We start from the raw sequence: 13,708 nt of genomic DNA, 5'->3' as shown, positions 1-13,708 counted from the left end.
ACCATTTTGAGATTGGACTACTCTTCTTGTTATTTTAGTCTCATATATATTAATATTTTTAATTAAATACATTTATTAAGCCCACGGGCTAAGCTAGCCCAACCTCATGAATTACGAGCTTACTTCGGCTGGGCTTAAAAGCCTCATTTTTAAATGGGCTTCAAAATTACTGAGTTGGGTTGTGCCGGCCTGACTCTAGTAAATTAATGTCAATATTTTTCAGGTCCATAAATTCCCCGAGATGTTCCTTAACTATGTACCTTTTCTCATTTTGAGATTTTACAACCTTTTCTCTATCAGGAAAAAATAATTTTTTTCCCACAAATATCGTATCTACAGCTACCGTCACCATATATTAAGATTTAATAAAAGATATTCCAATAAAATCTGTAAGGCAAGTTAACTAACATTGATCATCCACAGAAGAGAATAAATGAAAATATGTTTTCATTGTCATGGCATTCCCTACCTATAGTGTATTCATATGTTTTCTTACATTATACCTCTTGTGCTAACTAGACTGTGGATGCATTACACTACATTTCCAATGAAGAAAAACTCAACGATTAATGTGGGCGATGAAAGAATCCATCTCAGCACGGTTTACGCCCCCATCTGTTACTGATATTTTGATAGCTTTACTCAAATCTGCTGCTCTTTTCCTCATCTCAAAGTTTTCACAGCATTTTCAACCATTTTTTATCTCGACGCGTCCATGGCTTAACAGTTAGTCCAATTTTCAGATACTTTGATACAAGTTGAGAATTCCTTGGCTGATCTGAATGCATTGGCCATGCTGCTATAGGAACTCCCATTGACATACTTTCCATACACGAATTCCATCCATAATGACTCATAAAACCGCCATTTGAATTATGTGCTAATTAATATCTCCAACTGGGGTGTCCAATCTCTTACTATAATCCCTCTTCCTTTTATTCTTTCTTCATATCCTTCAGGCAATAGGACTTTTCTAACTTCACTTGTGAAAACATTTCCTTTGTCAGCATCCCTGAGTACCCAAATGAACTTTTGCTGGCTTTTCTCTAGACCAATTGCGAGCTCTTTGACTTCTTCGTTAGACAACGAAATAGTCGTTCCAAATGACACAAAAATAACTGAGTTAGGTTCTTGTTTGTCAAGCCAATCGAGGGACTCGTGGTGTTTGTTTGAGTCTTTGCTCTTCTCTTTTGGCTCTAAAGGATTGAATGGACCTATAGCCCATTGCATCAATCCATCATATTCTTTGGTAAAAATAGCACGGGTTACCCAGTTTTCGGACTGGTAATTGAAAAATAGCCAACGCTTGCAAAGTCATTAAAAAATAACCATTATTTTACTGTAACACGGACCGGTCCAACATGATATACTGGAGATTGGTGCACCTGTGTGTAAACTTCCAGCATATTATGTTGGAACTCCAATACGCGGAAAGTTCCAGCATAATATACTGGAGATTGAAGCACTTATGTATGAACTTCCAGCATATTATGCTGAACCGGTATATTATACCGGAACTCCAGTATATTATGCTCGAATATTTTTCGAATTTTGAACAGTCTATACATGAAAATTGACTAAATTTCGATTACTTTTGAAACTGTTGCAATTTTTCAATTAACACTTGTAAATCAACTATTTTTGTATTTCTCCCTATTCTTTGGCCATTAAATCAAGGTTTAAACTTTCTATTATTCTCGACGAATTGTAAAGTTCACCGCAACTGATCTTCCCATTAAATTGTTCTTAAATGTTCAGAAATTCCCAAAACTCTGTGGTAAACAGTCTCCAATTGATGGAATATCATCATAATATTCAGTTCCAGGTAGAACAGGTTTTCCTTTGAGTTCCCATAAAAATGAATATGTCATGAAAGCTGAGGTACAATTGAAAGAGTAGCACTCTGCAAATCTTGAAACACCCAATTCATCAAATTATCATAAATAGCAACCACTTTTTTAGTATTCGCGCTTAGAAGTTCGCGTACTAGAAAGCAAACAAGGTGCGGAGATGGAACGTCGCGTAGAAAGAAGGCATTAGCTGGTTTGGGAATTTGTTAGAAGCATTAGGATTTGGAAGGGGAGTTTCAAAAGGTGTTTTAAATTCATGGAAATAAATGTTTGTAATGGTGAGAGGATCAAGACCATGAGCCCGAATTTTCGCCTGTTAAATGTGAGCAACGGTTCCAATATAATGGACAGGGATATTGTACGAGGAAACGAGTCGAGAGAGATGGAGGAGTTGATTGAGATGGCCTTGGACCGGAAGTGGTACCGTTACCACTGCCACTTAGGCCGTCTCTTGCAGTGACAAAGCCAGGAACTTCAGTTTAATGTCATTTTCCAATAAATGGTATTCTACTGACGACCCTTCGCCTGTTGTAGACCCACCCTTGGCATCTTGTGCACCATTTTGGCCATGGGGTTTTAGGTAAGCTTTTCAGCCATAGGTAAGCTATTAGTTCTCTAGTGATACAGTTTCAGAAATAATATAATGAAGTGTGTTATTGAGGAACAAAAAAGATCATTTTATAAGGAATGTATTGATGACTGCAACAAATATTGGCCAACCATTTGCTAAAAGATTTATCATTGGAACACAAAATGTGTTTGCTACAAGATATATAATTTTTTTTGTTGACATATCTCTGGATTTTGTTCAAGACTACAAATGGAGTAGAAACACCAATTACAAGACATTTGACTGTCATATACATACAACGTGGAGCTAATGGAGCTCCATATATCTTCATCACATAGCATAACGGCAAGAAACCAATATGACTGAATTAAGCTAAACAAATTTTGCATCATGAATGGTTTTCACCTATATATTTAATGAAATGGGTGCAAATGTTAGATACTTGGGTTAAAATTCCACCAAGACAAAAAAGTAATTTCTTTTCTTTATCTAAACCTTGATGAACAAAGAGTTAGCGGTACTTGTACTGTTATTAAAAGGAAAAACAATATTATTAATAATAAACTACTGATAATAATAAACTATTATATATATTTTCTTCCAGAAAAACTGACGAAGTTGATACTATACTACAATAGTAGAGTCCAACTCAGTCACACACCTGACTTTGTCACAAGGAAAAGCGTGCAAGTAATAATACCACAAATACGGAAAAGCATGCAAGTGATAATATTACAATTACAACAGACCTAACAATGAGAATTATTGTAGTCAGGGGTGGGAGGGAGTTCATTCGAATCTTTTTGATATATATATTGATTACTTTGCGTATTTAATTTTTTATTTTTTAAATCCTTTTAGAGAAAATTCTGTTTCCACCACTGATTGTAGTGAGTTGTACATCTCGTTCCTTTCTTTGGAACTTTCGTATTATCAGGTGGTCCCTTTATTATAATGTCATGATGTAACGACTCGACCGACCGTTTTTAGAGTAATAGCCCCGATCCCTTATTTATTGCCTTCTCCGTATCTTTTTCTACTTATGTGACTTGCCAGGATATTCCGTTTTTGGTTTCGGAGTGTATTGGGACACTTAGTCCCTAAACGGGAGCTTAAGCCTTAGGATTTTCACCGTAGTCGGGATTGTGTGAAGACGACTCCGGAATGGAGTTCCGTCGGTTTCGTTAGCTCCGTTGAGTGATTTTGGACTTAGGAGCGTGTCCGGATTGTGTTTTGGAGGTCTGTAGCTAAATTTGACTTAAAATGGCGAAAGTTGAAATTTTGGGAATTTTGATCGGTAGTGGACTTTTTAATATCGGGGTCGGATTTTAATTCCGGAAGTTGGAGTAGGTCTGTAATGTCGAGTATGACTTGTGTGCAAAATTTGAGGTCAATCGGACGTAGTTTGATAAGTTTCGTCATCGGTTGTAAAAATTTAAAGTTTCAAGCTCATTAAGTTTGAATTGGAGAGTGATTCGTGTTTTTAGTGTTGTTTGATGTAATTTAAGGGCTCAACTAAGTTCGTATGGTATTTTAGGACTTGTTGGTATGTTTGGTTGAGGTCCCGGGGTCCTCGGGTGTGTTTCAGATGCTTAACGGATTGAATTTGGACTTATGCAAATTGTTGAAGTTTTCTGGTTTCTGGTGTTTCGCACTTGCGGTGGGAAGACCGCAGGTGCGGACTTGCACGTGTGGAAGGAAGAGCGCAGATGCGGATTTGGGCAGCCCAGACTGGGTTTGCAGGTGCAGATCTATTTGCGTAGAAGCGGCCTCGCTTCTGCGGTGGGATGGTGTGCAGGAGCGGTGAGGGCCACAGGTGCGGCTCCTTGGTCGTAGGAGCGCATCCGCAAGTGCGGCGCTTCTCTCGCAGATGCGGACCCAGGGGACTTAAGTTAAAAGTTAAATCCGCACCTGCGATGGAATACAGGTGCGGCATCGCAGATGCGATTATAGGCCCGCAGATGCGCAATAGCTAGGAAAAAAAGGCCAAGTTCGAGGGTTTTTATCCCATTTTCAATTTTGAGACTTTGAGAGCTCGAATTTGGGCGATAATTTGGAAAACTTTTAGAGGAAGCTTTTGGGTAATGAATCTTAACCCATTTATGGTTATATTCTACTAATCTATCATTAATTCCACCCTTTAATTTTGGATTTGGGTTGAAAATTTTGGGGAAAATGGGAGAAGTTCTTCAACTAAGTTTTTGAGTTTTGGTTTGGATTTTTATATCGGATTTGGACAATTTTGGTACGAGTGAACTCGTGGTTGATTGGGTGTTCGTATTTTATAATTTTTACCCGATTCCGAGACGTGGGCCCGGGTCAACCTTTTAGGGCGATTTTCGAATTTCTTGTTAAAATCTTGATTTCATTAATTATAATAGTCTATTATAGTTGTATTTATGGTATGTAATTATTTTTGGCTATATTTGGGCCATTTGGAGTTAGATAATCGAGGAAAAGACATTCTTACGGATTGATTTGAGCTTGGTTCGAGGTAAGTAACTTGCCTAACCTTGTGTGGGGGATATCCCCTAAGGATTTGGTACTGTTGTGATATGTGAGCGACGTGTACATGAGGGGACGAGTGCGTACATGGGCTATTTGATGTATAACTCTACTTTTACTGAGTAGTAACCTGTTTCCATCTTAATTAAGTTATACCAGCATGTGTAGTTATCCTGTGTAGTCTAATATCGTATGTCTACGTGTTTTAACTGCTTATTTGAACTATGTGCAGCATGCCTAGTTGTTTTCTTGTTCTTCCTTGATCTTTATCAGTCTTAACTGTAGAATTCTTATTGTTAAGTGTTGTATTTATCGATTGAGCTGTGTGTTTACTTTTGGGACTACGAGGCGGTACCTCGGGAGATCCCCCTGCACATTTACTTTTGAGACTACGAGGCGGTACCTCAGGAGATCTCCTCGCATATTTACTTTTGAGACTACGAGGCGGTACCTCGGGAGATCTCCTCGCATATTTACTTTTGAGACTACGAGGCGATACCTCGGGAGATATCCTCACATATTTACTTTTGGGACTACGAGACGGTATCTCGAGAGATCCCCTGTTGAGTATTTACTTTTGGGACTACGAGACGATATCTCGGGAGCGACCCTGTTGTTATCTGATTGTGATGTGTTGTTATTTCTCTGTGAATTCTTTTTATTAAATTCTCCATTTTACTTCATTTTTTATTATATCATCTATCTTATTATTATATCCCAAGTAGGGCCCGGACCTGACCTCGTCACTACTCTACCGAGGTTAGGCTTGGCACTTACTGGGTACCATTGTGGTGTACTCATGCTACTCTTCTGCACATGTTTTGTGTGCAGATCCAGATGCTTCTTATCAGCCCCGCTACTAGCTGAGAGTGCTTGTTGTTGTACGGAGACTTCAAGGTATATACGCTGCGTCCGCAGACCTCGGAGTCCCCCTCTATTCTCTCTTATATCATTTACCTTCCGTACTATTTTTTTTAGACTCTGGTGTATAGAGATACTAGTTTCCTTCTGTAACTTGTGACTTATGATGTTCCGGGTTTTGGGAATACTTGTATTACTAGAGTGTTGGTTATTGTAAATGTCGAGCGACATTGTTACTAGTTATTTAGTTGTGTGTTGCAGTTAGTTGTTAAGTTTTGCTTCTATTTTTGTTATTTTTGCTTTTTGTTAGGCTTACCTTGTCGTAGAGACTAGGTGCCGTCACGATGTCTTACAGAGGGAGAATTGGGTCGTGACAAGTTGGTATTAGAGCTCTAGGTTCATAGGTGTTGTGAGTCAGAAGCCGATATAATAGAGTCTCACATATCGGTACGGAGACGTCTATACTTATCTTCGGGAGGCTATGGAACTATTAGGAAACATTTCGCTACTTTGATTCCTTATCGTGCGAAAACTGTTGACTTAAAAAAAATCTAAATTTCTGTATTCTATTCTCTCACAGATGGTGAGGACACGTACAGGCAGATCTGATGACCAGGCACCTGCTCCCCCTGCTAAAGCCGCAAGAGGCCAGGGCCGGGGTAGAGGCCGAGGACTTCCATGTGGTGCAGCCAGAGCACTCGCACGAGCTGCTACATAGGATCCCCCAGTAGCTCCAGCTGGAGGGCAGACACCTGAGGTACTTGTTGCTGCACCAACCATCCAGGAGACTCTAGCCTAGTTTTTGAGCATGTCCAGCACCTTGGCTAAGACTGGATTGATTCCACTTGCTCCTGCCACATCTCAGGCCTGGGGAGGAGCACAGACTCCCGTCGCCGGTACTCTAGAGCAGCGGGCTTAGGTCAACCAGGTTCTAGAGATTATACCGATGCAGCCGGTAGCTCCAGCTCAGCCCGAGGTTAGGGCAGTAGTTTCTGAGGCGGAGTAGCTAAGACTTGAGAGGTACAAGAAGTACCACCCTCCTACCTTCAGTGGATTGGAATCAGAAGATGCATAGAGTTTTCTGGAAGAGTGTCACTATATTCTCCATACTATGGGCGTAGCGGAATCGAGTGGGCTTTCTTTTACTACATTCCAGCTTAGAGGAGCAGCCTATCAGTGGTGGCGTGCTTATGAGTTGGGTAGTCCGGTTGTGGCACCTTCACTTACATGGACTCAGTTCTCGGACATGTTCTTAAGGGAGTACGTTCCCTAGAGTCTTAGAGACGCATGGCGCACGGAGTTTGAGCAGTTGCACCAGGGTGCTATGACTGTGTCAGAGTATGTATTTTGCTTCAATGATTTGGCCCGACATGCACCAGACTTGGTTGCCATAGTTCGAGAGAGGGTTCGTCAGTTTATTTAGAGACTCCACCCTAGTATCAGGCTTAGCATAGCCCGAGAGTTGGAGATGGATATTTCTTACCAGCAGGTTGTGAGTATTGCTATGAGATTGGAGGGTATGCTTGCTCGGGAGAGAGAGGAGAGGGAGGCCAAGAGGTCTTGAGAGTCTAGCACTTATGGTGGTACTCATGCCCCAGCTGCATTCGTCATTGTAGGGGTTATGCGAGTCGCCCCGTCCACTCAACACTTCTAACCGCCAGTGGTATTATGGCCCCTTCTAGACCCCCAAGAGCCTTATTATGCACCGCCAGTATCTAGTGCGCCTCCTGCATAGAATGCTTTTAGCGGTCAGTTCAGCAGATCTGGCCCGAGCTAGTCACAACAGCCATTCCCTCCGAGGCTTGTTTTGAGTGTGGCGACACTCATCATATGGTGAGGGATCGCCCCAGACTTAGGAGGGGTGCACTTCCACAGACTTCTTAGTCAACGTGTGCTCCACCGGGTCCTCAGGCTATGATTACAGCACCAGCTACCTCCTCACCTGCTCTGCCAGCTCGACATGGAGTTCGGGGAGGTCGAGGTCACCCTAGAGGGGGAGGCCAGGCCAAATATTATGCTCTTCCTGCTCGTACAAAGGCAGTTGATTCCGACTCTATCATTACAGGTATTATTCCGATTTGTCATAGAGCTGCATCGGTTTTATTTGATACAAGCTCCACTTATTCCTATGTGTCATGTTATTTTACCTCGTATTTGGGCATATCTTGTGATTCCTAGAGTTCCCATATTTATTTGTCTACTCTTGTGGGAGATTCTCTTGTTGTGGACCGCGTGTATCAGTCGTGTTTAATTGCTCTTAGTGGTTTTAAGACCAGAGCCGATTTTATTATTTCTCTGTATGGTAGACTTTGATGTTATCTTGGTCATGGACTGGTTGTCGCCCCATTATGCTATTCTTGATTATCACATTAAGATCTTGACGTTGGCTATGCCAGGACTACCGTGATTAGAGTGGAGAGGTACCTTAAAGTATACTCCCAACAGAGTTATTTTATTTCTTAAAGCTCAACGAATGGTTGAGAAGGGGTGTGATGCATATCTAGCTTATGTGAGAAATGTCAGTATTGATACCCCTACAGTTGAGTCAGTTCCAATAGTGAGGGATTTTCCATATGTGTTTCCATCTGATCTTTCGGGCATGCCGCCCGACAGAGATATTGATTTTGGCATTGATTTGTTGTCGGGCTCTTAGCTCATCTCTATTCCTCCATATCGTATGGCTCTTCCTGAGTTGAAGGAGTTGAAGGAGCAGCTACAGGAGTTGCTTGATCAGGTCTTCATTCGGCTAAGTGTGTCACCTTGGGGTGCTCCGGTCTTGTTTGTGAAGAAGAAGGATTGTTCTATGCGTATGTGCATTGATTATCGCCAGCTGAACAAAGTTACAGTGAAGAACAGGTATCCATTGCCTCGTATTGATGATTTATTTGACCAGTTACATGGTGCCAAAGTGTTTTCCAAGATTGACTTATGTTCATGCTATCATCAGTTGAAGATTCAGGAACTAGATATCCCGAAGACTGCTTTCAGGACTCGGTATGGTCACTACGAGTTCCTTGTGATGTCCTTTGGGTTGACCAATCCCCCAACAGCTTTTATGCACATGATGCATAGTGTGTTATGGCCCAATCTTGACTCATTCGTCATTATGTTTATTGGCGACATTCTGGTGTACTCCTGGACTCGGGATGATCATGAGCAGCACCTGAGGACTGCGCTTCAGACCTTGAGAGAAAAGAAGTTATACATAAAATTTTCAAAGTGTGAGTTTTGGCTAGACTCAGTGGCATTTTGGGTCATGTAGTATCGAGTTATGGGATCTAGGTGGATCCGAAGAAGGTTGATGTAATGACCCAACCGGTTATTTCGACTTTTAGAACCCCGTTCCCCTAAATAAAACTCCTTGTATGTGCATTTATTAATTTATGACTTGCGGGGATGGTTGGTTCAGAATTTGAAAGTTATCGGGTTGAAATCAGAACAATTGGTTTCTTAGTTTGGCTTTAAAAGGCCAAGTTTGACTTTGGTCAATATTTTGATAAAACGACCCCCGGAATCGGGATTTGACGGTTCCAATAGGTTCGTATGATGATTTCGAACATGGGCGTATGTTCGAATCGGGTTTTGGATAATCCGGGAGAGTTTTAGCGCTTAATAGTGAAAATTAACTATTTTAAGGTTTAAAGTTCTTTAAATTTTGATTTGGAGTAGGTTTTGGAGTGATCGAGGTCCGTTTGAAATTCCGAATTTGGAAATAGTTCCGTATGGTGATTTAAGACTAGCACACAAAATTTGGTGTCAATCTGAGTAGTATAAGTATGTTTCGGTGCGTTCGGAGTAAGTTTGAAGAATTTAAAATTTCTAAGTTGAATCAATTTGGTTTTAGGTATCATTCTTAATTTTGATATTGTTTTACGAGTTTCGAGAGTTAGAGCGAGCCCGTTTTATGATTTCAAACTTGTTGGTATATTCGGGCAGGACCCCGAGCGTTAATCGTACGAGGCTCGGACTAAGTTGGAAATTGAGAGCCAAAGCTGAAGCTCCCCAGCAAAGGAGAGAAGAGGTCCCTCGGGAGATCCCCCTGCACATTTACTTTTGAGACTACGAGGAGGTACCTCGGGAGATCTCCTCGCATATTTACTTTTGAGACTACGAGGCGGTACCTCGGGAGATCTCCTCGCATATTTACTTTTGAGACTACGAGGCAGTACCTCGGGAGATATCCTCACATATTTACTTTTGGGACTACGAGACGGTATCTCGAGAGCGTCCCTGTTGTTATCTCATTGTTCTGTGTTGTTATTTCTCTGTGAATTCTTTCTGTTAAATTCTCTGTTTTACTTCATTTTTATTATATCATCTGTCTTATTATTATATCTTAGTAGGGCCCGGACCTGAACTCGTCACTACTCTACCGAGGTTAGGCTTGGCACTTATTGGGTACCGTTGTGATGTACTCATGCTACTCTTCTGCACATGTTTTGTGTGCAGATCCAGGTGCTTCTTATCAGCCCCTCTACTAGCTGAGAGTGTTTGCTGTTGTACGGAGACTTCAAGGTACATTTGTCGTGTCCGCAAACCTCGGAGTCCCCCTCGATTCTATCCTATGTCATTTAACCCCCCAACTTTGTTTTAACCCCAAACGTTTTATAATTACATTATTTCCCTATTTTCAACTATAAATACCCCTTCATTCTTTCATTTTTCTTACAAAATTATCAATCTATCGCAATCTCTCTCGAATATATATATATATATATATATATATATATATATATAAATATAAAAGCTATATAAGATGTACATATAGTATAGTATAGTATAGTGTGTGTATAAGGCGATGAGCACTAGTGCTAAAAAATAAATCCAGAGTTTAAATTAAGCTTTAGCATATCGGAAACAAATATGCTTAGTTGTCTTATTTATGTTTCTGGCTGGAAAAATGGTATATATTGCTTATTTTATAGATAGTTTAAATTCTTAATGATTTCTTTTGTAAGTGTTAGATTGTCAATGAAATGCGATTACTCTTTGGATTATCTGTAAGAAAAGCATTCCATTAATCACAAAGCAACAAATAATAGTTATCTAGTGTCAGGAATTTCTTCTTTAAAAGAAAGTTAAGGAAACAAAAGTTCTCTTTTTTATCCCCTTTTAATCTTTGGATTATATAATGATTGATTTTTTTGTCATTTCTGTTTCTGAAATGTGAACAGTGAACTAAAAGAGATTACCGAAATGAAAAAATCTTTCTATATGAGTTTTTATTTTCTTATATGCATCTGACAAATACGAAGAGTGGAAAAATAAAAAGAGAATTTGAACTATAAAATGTTGGAAAGGCGGAGGTAGACAGAACCACATGAATACCAACATCTTGGGATTTACCTCCCATTTCTCTATCCCACGTCAGAAGAGAAAAGAATATGAAGGAAATTTATTTGATCTCTTATTTACGTTTTTTAAACATAATAAGTTTATCAATCATAAATTATTTGGCATTCATATCAAAAATACAAGGTTGAAAACACTGTTGTTTGGTTTGAAGACAAGTTATATTAGGATTAGTTATACTAGGATTGGTTATGCTGTGATTAGTTATTCTGATATTATTTCTTATTGATTGTTTGGTATATTGTATTAATCCTGGGATTGTCGATTTTACTGCTTTATCCTGGAACAACTTATCCTCGGATTACTATTCCATCATCTGGCAGACATAAGTTATTTCGATACTATTTTTCAATATTGGAATAACTTATCCTAGGATTAGTAAACAAACAAGGGATGAGGCAATACTAATTTTTTATCCCGAGATTTTTTTTTGTTTATCCATCATATGCAACGACCTCTAAAAGTTTTCCCTATTACAATATCCTCCTTTGTCCCATGATATATGGCACTGATCATTTGTTATTCACATAGAGCTTTCTAAATATTTTTAGTTGTCTTAATTATAAGAAATGTGATTTATATAACTTTTATGTACTCTATAATTGTATTTATAATAACAAAAAAAAAATGATTGACTCATCGAATTCAATGCGTGATTTGAATCTCAATGACTAAGGTACGATAAAGCTTGTATTACCTACAACGTTGTCATTTCTGTTTGGCCTTGACTTAATTTGCAAATACTGGAATTGTTTTCTATATATAAGGAAAAATACTGAAATTGTTATTTGCAAGTTATAGTTTGATCATATATTGATGAAATATTGAAAAGATTCTTTGAATAACATTTCAAGAATGGTTTTCATTTACGAAATTACAATCTTTTTCCAAGTAAATTATGTAATTTTAACTTTCAAATACTGTTATTCCATTTCAACTTCAAATACCTTTTTGTCAAATTCAAGCAAATATTGTCTCTTTTTTTTTTTGGTTTAAGGGATAACTATTATATTAAGTTAAGGTGTAGTAGTACATGGAGCATTAAAAAGCGTAGATACTAATCTAAGGGGGCGACCAGTAGTGGGTCGTTACAAAGGGGGATCTAGGGAAATTACTACTACTATTAACATCCATATTTCTGAAATTACAAACAGGTTGGCTAAGAGGAGTTTGTGGACAGGTTGCATGTTGTAGAGCTGATAGTGCAACCCTTCTGACAAAAAGTGTGCCTGAGCGATCTTGCTCCGGATCTAGTTGTACAAAAGACGGTGGTTGTGAAAAAACAGTGATGCCTGCAGTGTTATCCATATGACAGGCATTCTTCGCTAGTAGATCAACTATTTGGTTTTGCTCCCTGTATGTGTAAAGTATAACAAGATCATCCAGCTGCCCGAGCAAGAACCTACAATCATTTATAAGATTAGTATATAAAGGGTGTGAAGTCTATAATATATTAATTACTGTTTGAGCGTCTAGGTTCATTTTGATAGGTTTGTATCCATGAATATATGCCAATTGCAATCTATGATATAGCGTGCGTCGTTCAGATGCAATACTCCCATGCGAGAAGTGATGTCCTGAAAAGTCGATGAGCCAATTTCCCGAGGAGTCACGTATGACACCGCCTATCCCTCCATGGCTGGTATCTATGCGAGCTGATCCATCGGTGTTTAGTTTGAATGGAGTGTTGCTAGGGGGTGCCATTGAAGTTGTATGGGGATACGGTTATGTGAAGACGGTGGTAAGATAGCAATATGGAAAAATTTGGCCGCCATGTTGAGGATATGAGAGGAAGAAAACGGTTTTGCAGGTGAGCGAAAAACTATAGCATTTCGAGCTAACCAAATATGCCAGAGAGAGAACGGTATTGTCACGACCCAAACCGATGGACTTTGACGAGTGCCCGAGTTCTACCTACCGAACACCCCTAAGCATACGTTTACGATATAAATATGAAATAAGTGTAGGTCATGCATAACATCTGCCCCTAAACTGTTGAATCATGTGAATAATATACGTGAAGAGACATACTCAAAAGAAATATATACATATACATGCAGAATACAAATAGAGTGAGCTAACAAGGCCACATACTATCCAACTATAGATGACTGTCTATAGACCTCTAATAGAGTGTAAACCTGTATAAAGGATGGGACTGGTCCCCGTCATACCCTTATATATATACAAAAGTATCGTACCAAAACCCAATGGCAGCTCCGGATCAAATGGAGCACACCAACTCTCGCTGAGCTAGGATCCTAAGGAGGGGGACTGTCAGCCTATCTACCTGCACCTGCGGGCATGAAACGCAGGCCCCCAAGCAATAAGGGCGTCAGTACAAATAATGTACCGAGTATGTAAGGCATAAAAATTAATATATAAAAGGCATGAAAGAAACATGGAGTAAAGAACTCAACCTGTAAGTCTGAATTGCTCTGTGAATCATGAAAATATTTATAATATCACTCGTATGAGTATAAATATCATATCATGCATAGGTATATGCGCACATAACATCATCAAGCCCTTGCGGGCATCCCATCATATCATCTCAGTCTCTGTGGGC

The 13,708-nt window shown here is 39.5% G+C and overlaps 1 pseudogene; it reads right to left on the bottom strand.

Annotated features, from left to right (window-relative positions):
* Positions 1-559: 559 nt before the first annotated feature.
* LOC142169132 (zeatin O-xylosyltransferase-like) lies at positions 560-2,447 on the bottom strand (annotated as a pseudogene).
* Positions 2,448-13,708: the final 11,261 nt, after the last annotated feature.

This window comes from Nicotiana tabacum, chromosome 14 (genome assembly GCF_000715075.1).
Source record: "Nicotiana tabacum cultivar K326 chromosome 14, ASM71507v2, whole genome shotgun sequence".
NCBI classification, from domain to species: Eukaryota; Viridiplantae; Streptophyta; class Magnoliopsida; order Solanales; family Solanaceae; genus Nicotiana; species Nicotiana tabacum.
This window is presented reverse-complemented; position numbering and strand designations above follow the sequence as displayed.